The following is a 16111-nucleotide window of genomic DNA, read 5'->3' on the forward strand; positions in this document are numbered from 1 at the left end:
ACAGCATAATGACAAACAAAGAAATATTTCTGATAAAACAACTATAAAATTCTTTAGATGTGGTAAAATTGGTCATATTGCTACAAATTGTAGAATTCCCTGGGAGAAAATTAATAAAATAAGAGAACGAATGCTTTAAAATAAAGATCAACTAATTCTAGAAACAGGACAGTCTTCTAAGAATGCACATTATGTTGTTGCCCATTGTATTTTTAATATGGAAGATATATTTAGTACCTTTTTTTCTTCATGGCATGACATCTGGATTCTAGGTAAAGGTGCCACTTGCCATATGACCTTTAGAAGAAATTTGTTTGAAATATTCAGTGATAATATTGATGGAGTAGTGTATTTTGCTGATAAGTCTCAAATCAAACCATCAGGGATTGGTTCTATGCAGTTAAAAACTCTTAGACTTGTAGATCATAATTTAAATGATGTTCTTTACATTCCACATTTCCAAAGGAATTGATTATCTCTTGTACAAATAAGACAACATGGACATTACATACACATATTTGATGGAAAAGAGGAAATTTGAAGAGAAACTAACAATGAAACTGTAATGATTGGTGTGGAAGAAGATAAATTATTAAAGTTGAAAGGTATGTCATCTGTTGCATTAAATACTAATCATTTGGTCCAACAAAATGATACTTTGTCATCATGTTTATTGTGGCATGCTTGCTTTGGTCATATCAATTATGAAAGTATTAGAATTATGAGACAAATGTGGATTAAGGGACTTCCAACAATTCCAAGAAAACTGACTCCATGTAATGCTTATATAATGGGGAAGCATCACAAACAATATCTTTAGAGCTCTACTTCTAGGGCTTCAAGGAACTTAAGTCTGATACACTCAAATTTATGTGGACCTATGTTTGTACCAATTTCTAATGGAAATATATACATATTTAATTTTATTGATGATTATTCGAAGATGTGTTGGGTCTATCTTCTTAAAGAAAAAACACAAGATTTTGATGTGTTTAAAAAATTTTAGTTGTTGATTACAAATGAAGCTCAGCTTAATATTAGTACTATAAGAACTGATAATGGGGGAGAATATACTTCACATTATTTTTTTAAGATATTTGCAAGAGAATGGCATCAAAATCCAAACCACAATACCTTATAATCGACATCAAAATGGTGTTGTAGAACGAATGAACAGAACATATATCTATAACAAGTAACAGTCTTCTGAGTGATGTTGACCTCTAGTCTTACATATCTCGCACCATAGGCTAGATCCTACATTCAAGGGATTTGGTTCCCCACTAGCCATGTAATTCTTGAAGATAGGGAATTTTTCTTTAGAATGTCCCTTCTATTTGCACTTGGTACACCATATTATCCACAGGTATTGGTGATATCCACACTACAAGTATTTGCCAAAATCTAGGCCAAGTTGGGCTACACCCAATAATGCCCTCATATAAAATGGAACATGGAGGCTGGTGGATCCTCCTATTGCAATCAAACCTATTGGTTGCAAACGGGTTTATAAAACTAAGTATAAAGTTGATGGTTCACTTGATAAGCATAAGGCAAGACTTGTAGCAAAGGGATATGCATAGAAAGAGGGTGTTGCTTATACAGAGACATTTTCCCCTACAACCAAATGGGGTACTATTAGAACTCTGTTTTCTATTACAACTCAAAAAGAATGAAAAAATCATCATACAGATGTTAAAACTGCTTTTTTAAGTGGGGATTTGAAAGAAGATGTTTACATGTTTCAACCGAAAGGTTTTTCTGTTAAAGGGAAAGAACAAAAGGTATGCAAATTAATGAAGTCTTTGTATGGCTTGAAACAAGAACCACATGCATGGTATGAGAAACTAACTGAACATCTTCTTAAGTTAAATTATAAATATTTTGACCTAGATGATGCAACTCTTTTTGTTAAGAAATTTGGAAGATCAGTTGTATATTAAGTTGTCCATGTTGGTGATTTGATTATCACAAGGAACAATGATGAATATATATCATTTATTAAGAAGGAATTGAAAAAGGTTTTTGATATGACAGATTTAGGTTTACTTCATTATTATCTTGGAATTGAAGTTGATAAAAAACCTCAACATATTTTTATCTCTTAGAAGAAATATGTTGGAAAGTTATTGAACAAATATGGTATGATGGATTGTAATCCTGTTGCTACACCAATGGAGAAGAATTTGAAACTCACTTCAAAAGAAGGAAAACCATTTGAAGATCCAACAAAGTACATGCAACTTGTTGGAAGTTTGATTTATTTATCTATTACTTGTCCTGATATAACCTTTGTTGTTGGAATACTTTCCAGATTTATGCATCACCCTTGTGAGGGGCATTGGGTAGTAGCAAAAAGAGTTCTGAAATATTTAAAAGGAACCCAAACTTATGACATCAAATATTCCAAAGTTTTACACTTCCATCTTGTTGGTTATTCAGATTATGATTTTGATGGAGATAGGAAGAATGTTGTCTCTACTTCTAGTTATTTGATGAATATTGGATCAGCAACCATCAGTTGGAGATCACGTAAGAAAACTATTCTTGTTTATTCTACCATCGAAGCCGAATATGTTGCAGTAGCTCAAGCTACAAAAGAAATCATTTAGCTTCGAAAAATACTTAAAGATTTGCAAGAGAAACAAAAAACTTCAGCTCCTATATTTGTTGACAACTCTTCTACAATTCAATTGGCGAAAAATCCAAAGTTTCATGATCGAACCAAACATATCAACACCAAGTATCATTTGATTCAACATCATGTAGAGGCCAAAACAATTCATCTAATATCAACTTCAAAACAAATTGCAAATATCTTTACCAAAGCATTGGGGCGTGAAAAGTTTGAAAACTTTAGATCTTTACTTGGTATGTCAGATGTCCCTTCGGATTAAGGGGGGAAATGTTGAATAATCCTTCGGGATTTTGTATATAATTATGATTAGGACATAGATTAGGTATTTCCCATATTTTTAGTTATGGAGACATAATTGTCTCTCTTCAAATATGTTTGTATAAATATGTCTTTTTGTGTTTAACAAATACCTCGTGGAATACTATATTTTCATTATGGAATTCCCCAGGCACTTGTAACATTAGGAGCTAGTCCTCAGTTGTGCAACTAAAATTTTAGTTTTTTTCCTTGATTGAGGAACTCAAATACTCTTTATCATCATGTTTCCATGTTGAGTTAAATTATTTGACATAATATGTTTTTTTTGCTTCTTTACTAAAATTGAAGAGGCTCTTCATGATCTTTTTGGTATTAAATAGTTCCTACCAAAATTGATGGAAAATTATAGAGATGAAAAGGCATAAGTAAAGATATTTACTTGGAAAAAAAAAAAGATAAAATAGGTAAAAAATACATTTGACCATAAATAAAATCAAAATATGTATCACTCAAGAAATCAAAACCATGGTGTTACGACAGAAAAGGAGTTTACCCACATGTGCAACTTGTACGCGTTTAGTTTTCAATTTGAATTTGAATTTTATTTATGCCATAACAACTTGCGTTATGATATCAACTTGCATCACACTTATATGTAATTTATATGGTGTTTTAGTTAATATTATATTTCTTGTGTCTTAATCGGTTCTTTGAATTTGTTAGTGGAAAAAAAAAACAGTAAAAACCTATTCACAAAGAAAGGGTGTCATGTTTTGGTTTTTTAATAGGTTTTATCATTGTTGATGTTGAGTATTTCTGAACTGTGTCACAAACGAATGTTTGCCCAACATTTTGGGTGAATCCTTCTCCATCTTTAATTTTTATTATTTTTTCTTAAAATTCAATAGGGATTTATTGGAATTATAAGTTTGAGGTATAGAATACGTATAATCCAAGTGTTTTAAAGAAATGTTGAATCAATTTATATATAAAAAACACATTTCAAACAAAAACATTATAAATTTTTCAAAAAAATTAGGAGTTGTCTTTAGTGCGACTTTTTTGATTTTCCAGTGCCAGAATCCGGTGGAAAATTTTGAGGTGAAATCTTGAATTGTGTTATTTACACTGTTTTTTTACTGTATATATAGATTCAACACCTTGAAAAAGTCCCAAAGCATTTCCATTGGGCAGGGGTTACACATCAAACTTGTGATTTCAATAAATTTATGCTAAATTTTATAGAAATTAAATCAGAAAAACCCAAAAAAAAACTTCTAAAAAATCTCACTAAAAACAACTCAAAAAAATTATAAAAAAACAACAAAAACATAAAATATTAAAATGCATTTATTTGCACATCATTAATGAATCAAAGAAATCGTACAAAGGGCTTCCACCCCTAGATTGAGACTTAACGCTCAATCGAGTCACACAAAGCAAACACATGCACATTTTATGGTTTTCATGTGGTGAGTATGTGTCCAATGTCAACTACACCAACGTTTCTCTTTTCGTTTTCTTGAAACAAGTGCTGCATGCAGCCGGTAGTCCCTGCCGGGGTCTGCCACAACAAGCCGGGTGCTGCTACAACAACAATACAAACGCTTTCTGCAACATGCCGAATTCAATGTGTAATTGGTTAAAAAATTCAGGGGTCTGCCACAACAACAATACAAACGCTCTCCATCTATTTAAATCAGCTCAACACGTTGTGAAAACAGTCAACATGTCAGTATACTATTTAAAGACTTCTCGTTTCGACCAGCCAATTACTTCCACGGAAGGTGGCCAACTTTTAACATGAAAATTAGTTGTATAATACCGTTGGGATGCAGAAATATGTTGCTTCCTGTATTTGTATTTAGTACACGCATATTGCAACCTCTTGTTGTAGGAATCGCAAGCCGTGGGGATTAAGAGTGTGCCAAGAAAGGCTAAGTGTGGGTATGCAATACATTTTAGAGTGAGAAATTAATGAGAGAGACGTAAGTTTTTGTAACAGAATTTTTCCTTTCAGGTATATCTTGGGAATGTTAATGTCAATACTAGAACTGTTCTAATCATAAAAGTGAAAAGTAATCTAAAAAGATTAAAAAAGGTTAAAAGAAAAAAATAGTTAATAGCAGCACAACCTCCAGTGCAAAACCTGCGGTTAAATATTCATAAATGTTATCAATATTTTTGTTATATGGAAAAGATTTGTTATATGGAAAAGAAGAGAGAATGTAGATGTTGATGTCCCTACATAGGCTTCTTTTGGTGATGCACGTACACAAAATGAGATCAATGTCTAATAATCTCAATCAAAGATATTAACATATATTCCTGTGCAATTATCGTTGGGAATTTGGGAATTAACTTTTCAGAATATTAAATGAATGCATATATAGATATAATTTATGTTTCTCACGTTGCCTGGATTTTGTTATTTAAAAGTTAGGACTCACGATCACATCCAGCCTCCCCCCAAGCTTTCTCCTTCTAGATCGTTCAAGAAAACATATATTTGAGTTAGCCTTTCTCTTGAACCTCAATATCACATAGTCCAATCCAGAGTTCTATACTCAAGGATCTTTCACAAGGGTTCCACTGGCTCTATGTCCATCTCAAGAACACCTCAATCTGACAGTGCCTTGTCAACCTTCACAGTGTCCTGTGCATGGTAACTTTTCCTAATCCTCTTGTCTCTCTCCATCCTCTTGCATTTTCTTTATTTTCCTTGAATTTCCACTGAGATGGGTTTTTCCCATCCATGGAAGAGAGAGAAGGATGGGTAACTATTTTTCCCAATTGTTTGAAGGTTAGTCCCTTATGAAAATGTGCTCTTTGCCTATTCATGGACGAGACTGGAAAAACTAGGGATGAATGAAAGAGAAAATATGACAAAGGATAAACCCACAGACCAAAAATTAAAGGTAAACAATGATGTAAATGATGGGGTTGGTTTCTTGCTTCTCTTCTCGAGAAAAATATGAAACTAGGGAGAAATCTAAAACATAGGAATAAAATGTTTGTTTTTAGTTACATATAAAATGGCTAATCAAGAGAAGGGAGAAAGTGTCTGTGTTGTAGAGATGGGGAAATGAGAAGCCTAGAGTTCATCAATGTAAGGATATAGATGGGCATCATAAACATTTGGGTGAATTTCAATCCAAGCTATCAATATCAAGGATATCACTTAGAATAGTCTCAAATAAAGCCCAAATGTAATTCATAACGATTAAAATTTAAATTAATTATTATAAATCCTAATACCAATTTCAAATTGATTGGGTTTTTTTCTATTTTAAATATAGATAGAGAAAATGCCTTCACCATTTTCAAAGATTTTAAAAATGAAGAAGCATATTAAGATATGATAAATTCAATTATTTCCGTGCATATATTAAGCAAACAGATAAGATTTATCAATTAAATGCGTGTATATATTAAGCAAAGAGATAAGATAAAGAATAAAGAGATAAGATAAAGAATATTGTGGAATACCAATTTTATATATATTTTTAGTATATTCTCGACGATGGAAAAAAATATTTAAGAGAAATACTTGAAAGCTAACTAATGTTCGAGGCAGCCTCATGTTTGAGGCGCCATGCTTTCCACCTTCAAAAATAACCATGCGGCATCAGCGTCAATACCAGCGAACTTCACCAAACGAACTTAGCACTTCAATAAATAACGAGGGAATGGATGAAATAACCATGCGGCGTCAGCGTCAATACCAGCGAACTTCACCAAACGAACTTAGCATTTCACATGAACCAATTTTGTCAAATTAGTAAACCATACGCTTCACTCTGTCTGAGATACATTTTGAGAACCAGAAGTTTAGAATTTGTACAGAAGTGCTAGTCTTGCCAAGTGCAGAAGGATTTACTCAGAATTTGTTCCTTCGCAGTAGAATGGCTGAGCTTGAACGCAAGTTGGGAGATGTTGGAGATTCGCCAGATGCTCACGCGAAGCTTACTCCTGGTATTCATATTTACTCTGATGGGAGATGTTGGAGATTCGCCAGATGCTCACGCGAAGCTTACTCCTGGTATTCATATTTACTCTGTCGTTCCTCTTCTCTGTTATTTTTTCTGTAATTGTCAATGGATATGTTGTTACCTGTGTGAATTGTTTTCCTATAATTTCTCTCACATATTGCAAATGAGCATCGCAATAGATCATCAACTTGGCACTGCCAATGGTTTGGAACCACCGAAGCAAGATGGATTGACAGTGATGGAACCATCAGCAACATATACCTTGAAGAACCATGAAAATGATGTAACCAACCGTTTAAAACAGGAGACCAACCGATTAAAACAACAGATATTTGTAGTGCAGGACGCTAGCTACGAGGAGGAAGGCTATATTTTCATCTCAGTGCTAATCAATAAACTCTGTTAATTGATGCTCTAATTTATTTACAGTGTTTTAAATGTAATGGATGCTCTTTTGTTAAATTGTTAATTTGAACAGCGCGGCGGTGGTTTTTGAAAACCAGGCCGGTCTCCCCGCACCGCTATTCTCCAAAGCCTGTACGAGCAGGAGGGGCTCCGAACACCCTCACTCTCCGCCACGCGTCCCCAGTACGAACGCCCAAAAACCATTTTCCCCGGACGGTAACGGGCGTTTGGTTTGCCCGAGGAGGATGTGCGAACCACGTCGGATCAGCTGGGCCCGCGATCTCAGCCGTCGATTTCCGAAGTTGCCCTCCGCCCGTGACAAGTCAGATTTTGCGTGGAATTTTTTTTGTTGACCGCCGTAGAAGAATTTATGGTATTTAATGTTTTCTTCGTAGATATTAGGTGGAGGCTTTAATTTTAGTTATGGGCATATAGTTAATATAGTTATGGGCATACGTCCCATATACTTTTTTTTATATGTTTTCATATATTGTCATGTAAGTCAGCGTACGGTAAGTTTTTTTTACGTAATGTGATATGTTTTTTTTTAAGGTGTGTTGACTTTGTAATGAAATAACACACGGGATGAAGAAATGAGCTCGCGGCAGCGAATGAAGAACAGGGGAAATTTTGAAAAGAAAATGTAATGTGCAGCAGCACAAAAAAACAGTAAATGTAAAGCTTCTTTTACAGCAGTAAAAGTATATAAAGATTTTACACAGCAGTGTAAAAAATTTTTTTTGTAAAAAAATCTGTAACAGAGTTTATTTTGTGAATCCCTCTTTGCACAGAGGATGGAATTTGTATCAGTGTTTTCAGTTTTAAATTAATAGAAATGTGTTGTGACTGTGTAATGGTGTCTTCTGAGTCATTTTGGTTTTAAGAGATTTTCTGCAAAGATCCTGGACAAGAGGAAACAGAGTATTGTCTCTGTGGTGAATTTTATTCTGTTGGTTTTGGTATTTCTCCATTAAAAATCCCCAACAGTGGTATCAGAGCAGGCTTAGGCTCTTTGTAGGAGACAAAGAAGCTGAAAGGAGAAGGTTGTTGCTGCAGCAAAACCTCTCAGGCAGACAGAAGACTCAGACAGCGAAGGATTCAGGTATTCCCCAAAAGCATTTCTCTTGTTATTGCTGTAGACAGTCAGTTGTTTTTTTAAAAAAAAACACAGTCAAGGATTTAAAACCATAGTTCAAGATGCAAGGAATGGCAAGCACAAGCATGGGTATGTTCAACACCCAGCTCCCACACTTTAATGGGAAGAACTATGACTACTGGTCTATAACCATGAGAGCTTTGTTCATCTCTCAAGATATATGGGAACTAGTAGAATATGGGTTTGAGGAACCAGCAGATGAAACTGAGTTCAATGCATTAACTCAGGGAGAGAAGGATCAGCTGAAGCTCAATAGGAAGAAGGATGCAAAGGCCATTGTCTTGTTGTATCAAGCAGTGGACCAGAGTATATTCCCAAGGATAGCAGCAGCTACAACATCACACAATGCATGGCAAACCCTCAAGACAGCCTATCAAGGCATGGAGAGAGTGAAGACAGCAAAGTTGCAAATGCTGAGAAAGGATTTTGAAAACTTGAAGATGAAGGAGTCAGACAACATTGAATCATTCTTCACTCATGTGATTGGTGTAATCACACAAATGAGAACTCATGGAGAAACAATTGAAGATAGAAGAATAGTGGAGAAAATATTGAGGGTCTTACCCTCAAGGTTTGATGCCATAGTCACCACCATTGAAGAGACAAAGGATCTCTCAAAATATTCAGTTGATGAGCTACATGCATCACTGATAACTCATGAGCAGAGGTTGAGTAGGAATGAAAACTCATCCCTTGAGCAAGCCTTCAAGACCCAGATGTCCTTTGGAAGAGGAAGAGGTCAAGGAAGAGGAAACCGAAGAGGAAGAGGCAGAAGCCAGAACAGAGGTGGAAGGAACAGCCCATCAAATGCACAAGGAAGAGGCAGCAATCCAAATCAGAACCAAGGCCAAGGCAACAGCCAACAAAGAGATCAGTATCATGCTCAAGGACAAAGGTATGATAAATCTAATGTTCAATGCTATTATTGCAAAAAGTATGGACATTATGCTAGTGATTGTAGAAAGAAACAACATGATATGAACAGCAGACAAAATGCAAATGTTACAAGAGAAAACAGCAATCAAGAAAATGTCCTGTTAGCTTGTAACATGGCTGAAACACATAGTGAGGATATATGGTTTTTAGACTCAGGTTGCAGCAACCATATGACAGGGAATATAACCCTCTTTTCAGCCTTAAATCAGAATTTGAAATCAGAGGTCACACTAGGAACTGATAGTAAAGTGTCTGTTATGGGAAAAGGGGAGGTAAAAATATTTACAAAACAAGGAGAAAGGAAAACCATAGCAGATGTATACTATGTCCCCGGAATGAGATGTAACCTATTGAGTGTTGGACAGCTTATCCAAAAGGGTTACAATGTTTACTTTGTAAATGATGTGTGCACCATCATGGACATACCACCCAGCAAAAGATGCATTGCTGAAGTGAAGATGACAAGGAACAGGATGTTCCCTCTCCGGATCAGGGCAGACTTGAAGAACAAAAGGGAAATGGCAGCAGTCACCCAAGAGGCCTTCCAAAGCGTGCCAAAGGATGAGAACTGGTTATGGCACTTGAGATTCGGGCATCTAAATTTTGGAGGTCTAAATCTATTAAGCAGGAAAGGAATGGTAAGAGGATTACCATTGATAGAGAAGCCGGACAGCCTTTGTGAAGGTTGTATATTGGGCAAACAACATAGAGAGAGTTTTCCATCAGGTAAGAGCATAAGGGCAAAGGCACCCTTAGAGATCATCCACTCAAATTTGTGTGGACCAATGCAAGCTCCATCATTAGCAGGCAGCCTATATTTCTTGACATTCATTGATGATTTTACAAGAAAGACTTGGATATATTTCCTTAAGAACAAAAGTGAAGTCTTTGAGAAATTCCAAAACTTTAAAGCACTTGTGGAGAACCAAAGCGGGCTGCACATAAAAGTATTGAGAACTGATAGAGGAGGTGAGTATATCTCCAATGAATTCCTAAAGTTTTGTAGAGAAAATGGGATTCATAAACAGTTTACAACTCGGTACACTCCACAACAAAATGGAGTTGCTGAAAGGAAGAACAGAACCATCATGGAGATGGCAAGGAGCATGTTGAAGGCAAAGCATTTGCCAAATGAGTATTGGGCTGAAGCTGTACATTGTGCAGTTTATATTTTGAACAACTGTCCTACAAAGGCAGTCATGAACAAAGTGCCAGAAGAGGCATGGAGTGGGAGAAAGCAAGTAGTCACCCACATGAGAGTTTTTGGGTGTGTGGCCTATGCACACATTCCAGATAAACTAAGGAGGAAGTTGGACAGCAAAGGGGAGAAGTGTATCTTTATTGGATACAGTGATGAATCCAAAGCCTACAGGCTGTACATTCCATCTACCAAGAAGTTCTTTGTCAGCAGGGATGTTCAATTCATTGAAGAGGAAGCTTGGGATGGAAGCATAGAGAAAACAGTGAACATTAAAAGCTGTTTGCCTCATGATGAAGATGAAGAGGAGGTGGCTGAAATGAATCCCCAAACAGCAGCACCAACACAAGGACAGCAAGGAACACCATTGAGGATCAATGAGAGTGCTTCTCCAAGCACACCACAAGGAGGAAATTCAAGTGCATCTTCAAGCACTTGCACACCAAGTGAAAGAGGTAAGAAGTTTAGAAATCTAAGTGACATTTATGATGAAGGAATGAATTCCTTATTTGCCTTGTTTTGTCATGTTGATGATCCTATTCATTTTGAAGAAGCTATTAAAGATAGGAAATGGATAGAAGCTATGGATGAAGAGATGAATGCCATAGAGAGAAACAAAACATGGGATTTGGTTGAGCTACCGAAAGGCAAAGAAGTCATTGGTGTGAAATGGGTCTACAAGACCAAGAGCAATGCTGAAGGCAAGATTGAAAGGCATAAAGCAAGGCTGGTTGTCAAAGGCTACAAGCAGCAGTATGGGAGAGATTATGAGGAGACTTTCGCCCCGGTTGCAAGAATGGAAACCGTAAGAGCAGTGCTGTCCATAGCAGCTCAAAACAAATGGAAAGTCTACCAAATGGATGTGAAATCAGCATTCCTAAATGGAGTGTTAATGGAAGAGGTCTATGTGGAACAGCCTCTCGGATATGAGAAGAAAGGAGAAGAGCACAAAGTGTGCAAATTGAAGAAAGCTCTTTATGGGCTGAAGCAAGCGCCAAGAGCATGGTACAGCAGGATAGATTCATATCTATTGGAGAATGAATTCGACAAGTGTGAAGGAGAACCCACAGTCTACATCAAGGAAAAGGATGGTAAGATTTTAATAGTTGTCTTGTATGTTGATGATGTGATTTTCACAGGTAATGATGATCAGCTCATTAAGAATTTTAAATCAGTCATGAAGGATGAATTTGAAATGACTGATATGGGTTTCTTGAGATACTTCTTAGGCATAGAAGTAGATCAAAATGAAAAAGGAATTTTTATATCTCAAGCAAGATATGTAAGTCAAATTCTGAGCAGATTTAAGATGGAAGAATGCAAGGCAGCCATCACTCCCACAGTAATGGGATTAAAACTCAGCAGAGAGGACAGCAGCAAGGATTTTGATCCTAGCCTGTACAAAAGCATTGTGGGCAGCCTTATGTATTTAACAGCAACTAGGCCTGATATTATGTATGCTGTTAGTTTGATTTCCAGGTTCATGGAGAGGCCAAAGGAGGCACATTGGCAGGCAGCAAAGAGAATTTTGAGGTATGTCAAAGGCACTAAAATGTTTGGAATTTTATATCATGCCTCAGAACATTCAGATTTGGTTGGGTACACAGATAGCGATTGGGCTGGAAGTGTAGATGATCGGAAGAGCACTTCCGGTTATGTTTTTAACATGGGTTCAGGAGCCATTTCATGGGCTTCTAAGAAGCAATCCATTGTAGCGTTATCTACAGCAGAGGCAGAATATGTGGCAGCCACAGCAGCAGCATGTCAGGCAGTATGGATGAGAAGAATGTTGAGAAGCTTAGGCCAAGAGCAGGCAAAAGCGACAGTGGTCTTTTGTGACAATAGCTCTGCTATTGCTTTGTCAAAGAATTCAGTGTTTCATAAGAGAACGAAACACATTGATACAAGGTTTCACTACATCAGAGAATTAGTGAACAATGGAGAAATTGTCCTCGAACATTGCAGGACCCAGGAACAGGTTGCAGACATCTTGACAAAGCCACTGGTTCAGAAGAGTTTCGAATTTTTGAGAAAATGTTTGGGAATGACTGAACGCGCGGCTGTTAAAATTAAAGGGGAGTGTTAAATTGTTAATTTGAACAGCGCGGCGGTGGTTTTTGAAAACCAGGCCGGTCTCCCCGCACCGCCATTCTCCAAGACTGTACGAGCAGGAGGAGGCTCCGAACACCTTCACTCTCCGCCACGCGTCCCCAGTACGAACGCCCAAAAACCATTTTCCCGGACGGTAACGGGCGTTTGGTTTGCCCGAGGAGGATGTGCGAACCACGTCGGATCAGCTGGGCCCGCGATCTCAGCCGTCGATTTCCGAAGTTGCCCTCCGCCCGTGACAAGTCAGATTTTGCGTGGAATTTTTTTTGTTGACCGCCGTAGAAGAATTTATGGTATTTAATGTTTTCTTCGTAGATATTAGGTGGAGGCTTTAATTTTAGTTATGGGCATATAGTTAATATAGTTATGGGCATACGTCCCATATACTTTTTTTTATATGTTTTCATATATTGTCATGTAAGTCAGCGTACGGTAAGTTTTTTTTACGTAATGTGATATGTTTTTTTTTTATATGTTTTCATATATTGTCATGTAAGTCAGCGTACGGTAAGTTTTTTTTACGTAATGTGATATGTTTTTTTTTAAGGTGTGTTGACTTTGTAATGAAATAACACACGGGATGAAGAAATGAGCTCGCGGCAGCGAATGAAGAACAGGGGAAATTTTGAAAAGAAAATGTAATGTGCAGCAGCACAAAAAAACAGTGAATGTAAAGCTTCTTTTACAGCAGTAAAAGTATATAAAGATTTTACACAGCAGTGTAAAAAATTTTTTTTGTAAAAAAATCTGTAACAGAGTTTATTTTGTGAATCCCTCTTTGCACAGAGGATGGAATTTGTATCAGTGTTTTCAGTTTTAAATTAATAGAAATGTGTTGTGACTGTGTAATGGTGTCTTCTGAGTCATTTTGGTTTTAAGAGATTTTCTGCAAAGATCCTGGACAAGAGGAAACAGAGTATTGTCTCTGTGGTGAATTTTATTCTGTTGGTTTTGGTATTTCTCCATTAAAAATCCCCTAACATCTTTCTCTTTTTAATTTCTGGTCCTTGCCCTGAGATAACTTTTAAAGAAAGGTTCAGGCACAACAAAACTAGATTTTTGCCCAGAATCATCACTCTACCTGTTGGAGGCAGCGAAATTGATGGTGTCTGAAACAGAAACAAACAAAATTCGGCATATTATATATATGTAGCTCTGAAAGTATGTTGTACATTTGAAAGTATTCCATCACTGTTATAACATATAACATTAATCTGAAAATGGCTGGGGCTAATTATTGTACAACTAACAGAGTTTTAGTTGCTTGTTGTTACACACTAGTAATACTACTTGTGCTGCTTTCTGTTTCGCTTTCGCATGCCCACTCCATAACAGCAGGGCCGTCGTCGTCGTCCGCATCACAACGAAATTCACAATTAAAGGTGTCGGAGGAGAAAATGATGCCAAAAGGTTGGTATTATAACTCATTTTTCCTTATGCTACATTTGTATTATAACATATTAAGTTGCTCAATTAATCACAACGCCGACACAACAAAAGCAATATAATTCTGTTGGTGACAGGTATGGCAATGCTTTTTGTTAGTGAAAGGTAATGTTTTCTTTTTAGTTTTTTCATTTGAGTTATATTAATGTAATGGGGCATCTGTGAGTTTGCAGGTCCGTTATCCACATCAACTGGTCACGATAACGTGAACAGCTTTCACAACAGCCCGTACTGTTTGTGCTGCGAATTATGCTTCGATGCATGTAAATGTTGCAAAAAATGTTGCCGCCATCCACCATGTTCATGAGTCCAGACTGCTAGAAAATAACACTGTTATATTATATAAAATAGCCAGAATGTATATGTGGCTACTAAATAATGGTGATAGTCCTGTAGGCATTGTGAGACCAAAATTCTGAATATATAATGCGGTTTTTCATTCAAGTCTTTGTAACTTTATGACATCAAAATTCAGTGTATAGAATGTCGTTTTCATTTATTTATTTCTCTCTGTTACGTTGAAAATTTAGGGTAGTTATATTAATTAAATACAGCAATTATAATGACAGAACCAGAACAATACATGTTATAAGGAGTTAAAAAGTCTGTAGCATTAAAGAGAGTTAACATACAGTCCAACGATAAAGCCCAGGAGATGTCAAGTCTGTGCAGAACCTACACAACAGACCGTGAGGTCAAGTCTGTCCGGCGAGAATCTAACTAGAAAAGAACCCAATTACAGTCATAACTTCTTCTGCTCAAAAGCCGAGCTCTAATTCTTCCTGGCCAAAAATACTTTGATACATAAGCCATATTAATCTTTAAAAAAAAACGGCTACAAGATAAACTCAAACCCTAAACCCTAAAAATACTTTGATACATAAGCCATATTAATCTTTAAAAAAAACGGCTACAAGATAAACTCAAACCCTAAACCCTAATTAACAACTGATGCGACCTATGTGAAGTTCGAATTGTAACAACTTCCAGGAACCAAGAACCATAAGCAAATATAAGCTATCAAGCATGGGTAAGCCCTCATATAGAGGTGATGGAAAAGGAACCTGGAAAATGGAAAAAAAAAACGACGGCCAGTTGGGAAGAAATAAGATTAATGGGGATTGGAACCGGAGCTCCACATTATACCTGTAAGGGTCAGCCCGCGCTTTAAAATTTTAAGAACACGCCTTAAAAGGAAGAACCATAGCACGTAGGCCATTCCTGTAGCCGAGAAAACCCCTGTTCATAGCAACAGCAAAGTAATTATTGAACACTAGCGGCAAATTGCTCAGTACAGCGGAAGGATAACGAGTAGGGTTGTGAGTTACCTGGAGCTGCGATGATTGTTCGCCATGAGGAAGAACCCATAAGCTGCATTGTCGTATCCAAACCCTCGTGAAAATCTATCATTGCCAGTGGAGCAATGTAAATTGAGGATACACCTCATTCAAGTCTAAACAGAAAGCAACCTGGAACAATTTGGGCAAATTGGTTACCAGGCTTGGCACTTACTCCATCATCATCCAGCCATAGCCCAGGGATAGGCGACGATAATCCCCCTAACCTTATAGTTAATAGAACTTCAATGAATTATGACACTTGGAAGAAGCCCGCACACTTGGAAGAAGCCGTAGGACACTTGGAAGAAGCCGTGGCAGTTGTAGAAGAAGTCGTGGCAGCTGTGTACATGCAGCGACAATGGTGCCAAACTGCCTAATTCCCGAACCTTATTACTTTGCATAAAATAACTTGAGCGGCCTTTGTTTTAAAACACTTAGGATAAAATAACTTACACTCCCTGGGCAGGCAAGGCCGACAATAAGACTTCCAAATAGAAACATTGGATAAAAATTGGTTGAGCCGAACATGTTTTTTTTAAACATAGGTTTGAACCTCAAATGTACGGGTAATATTATTCGGTCAAAGTGAATTAATAGGAAGTCAACGATCGATCGCTCGCTATAGTCCAGCCA

At 36.8% G+C, this 16111-nt stretch overlaps 1 long non-coding RNA gene across 1 annotated transcript; it reads right to left on the bottom strand.

Moving 5' to 3' along the window:
* Positions 1-14724: 14724 nt before the first annotated feature.
* On the bottom strand, positions 14725-15720 carry LOC149197220 (uncharacterized). Its single transcript, XR_016254746.1, has 3 exons — positions 15467-15720; positions 15285-15377; positions 14725-14920 (listed from the first exon to the last, which is right to left on the bottom strand). It is a non-coding gene; the product is annotated as an uncharacterized LOC149197220 (long non-coding RNA).
* Positions 15721-16111: the final 391 nt, after the last annotated feature.

The sequence above is a fragment of the Pinus tabuliformis genome, chromosome 2_2, assembly GCF_031772625.1.
Source record: "Pinus tabuliformis cultivar Carrire ecotype Pingquan chromosome 2_2, CPIR1, whole genome shotgun sequence".
NCBI lineage: Eukaryota > Viridiplantae > Streptophyta > Pinopsida > Pinales > Pinaceae > Pinus > Pinus tabuliformis.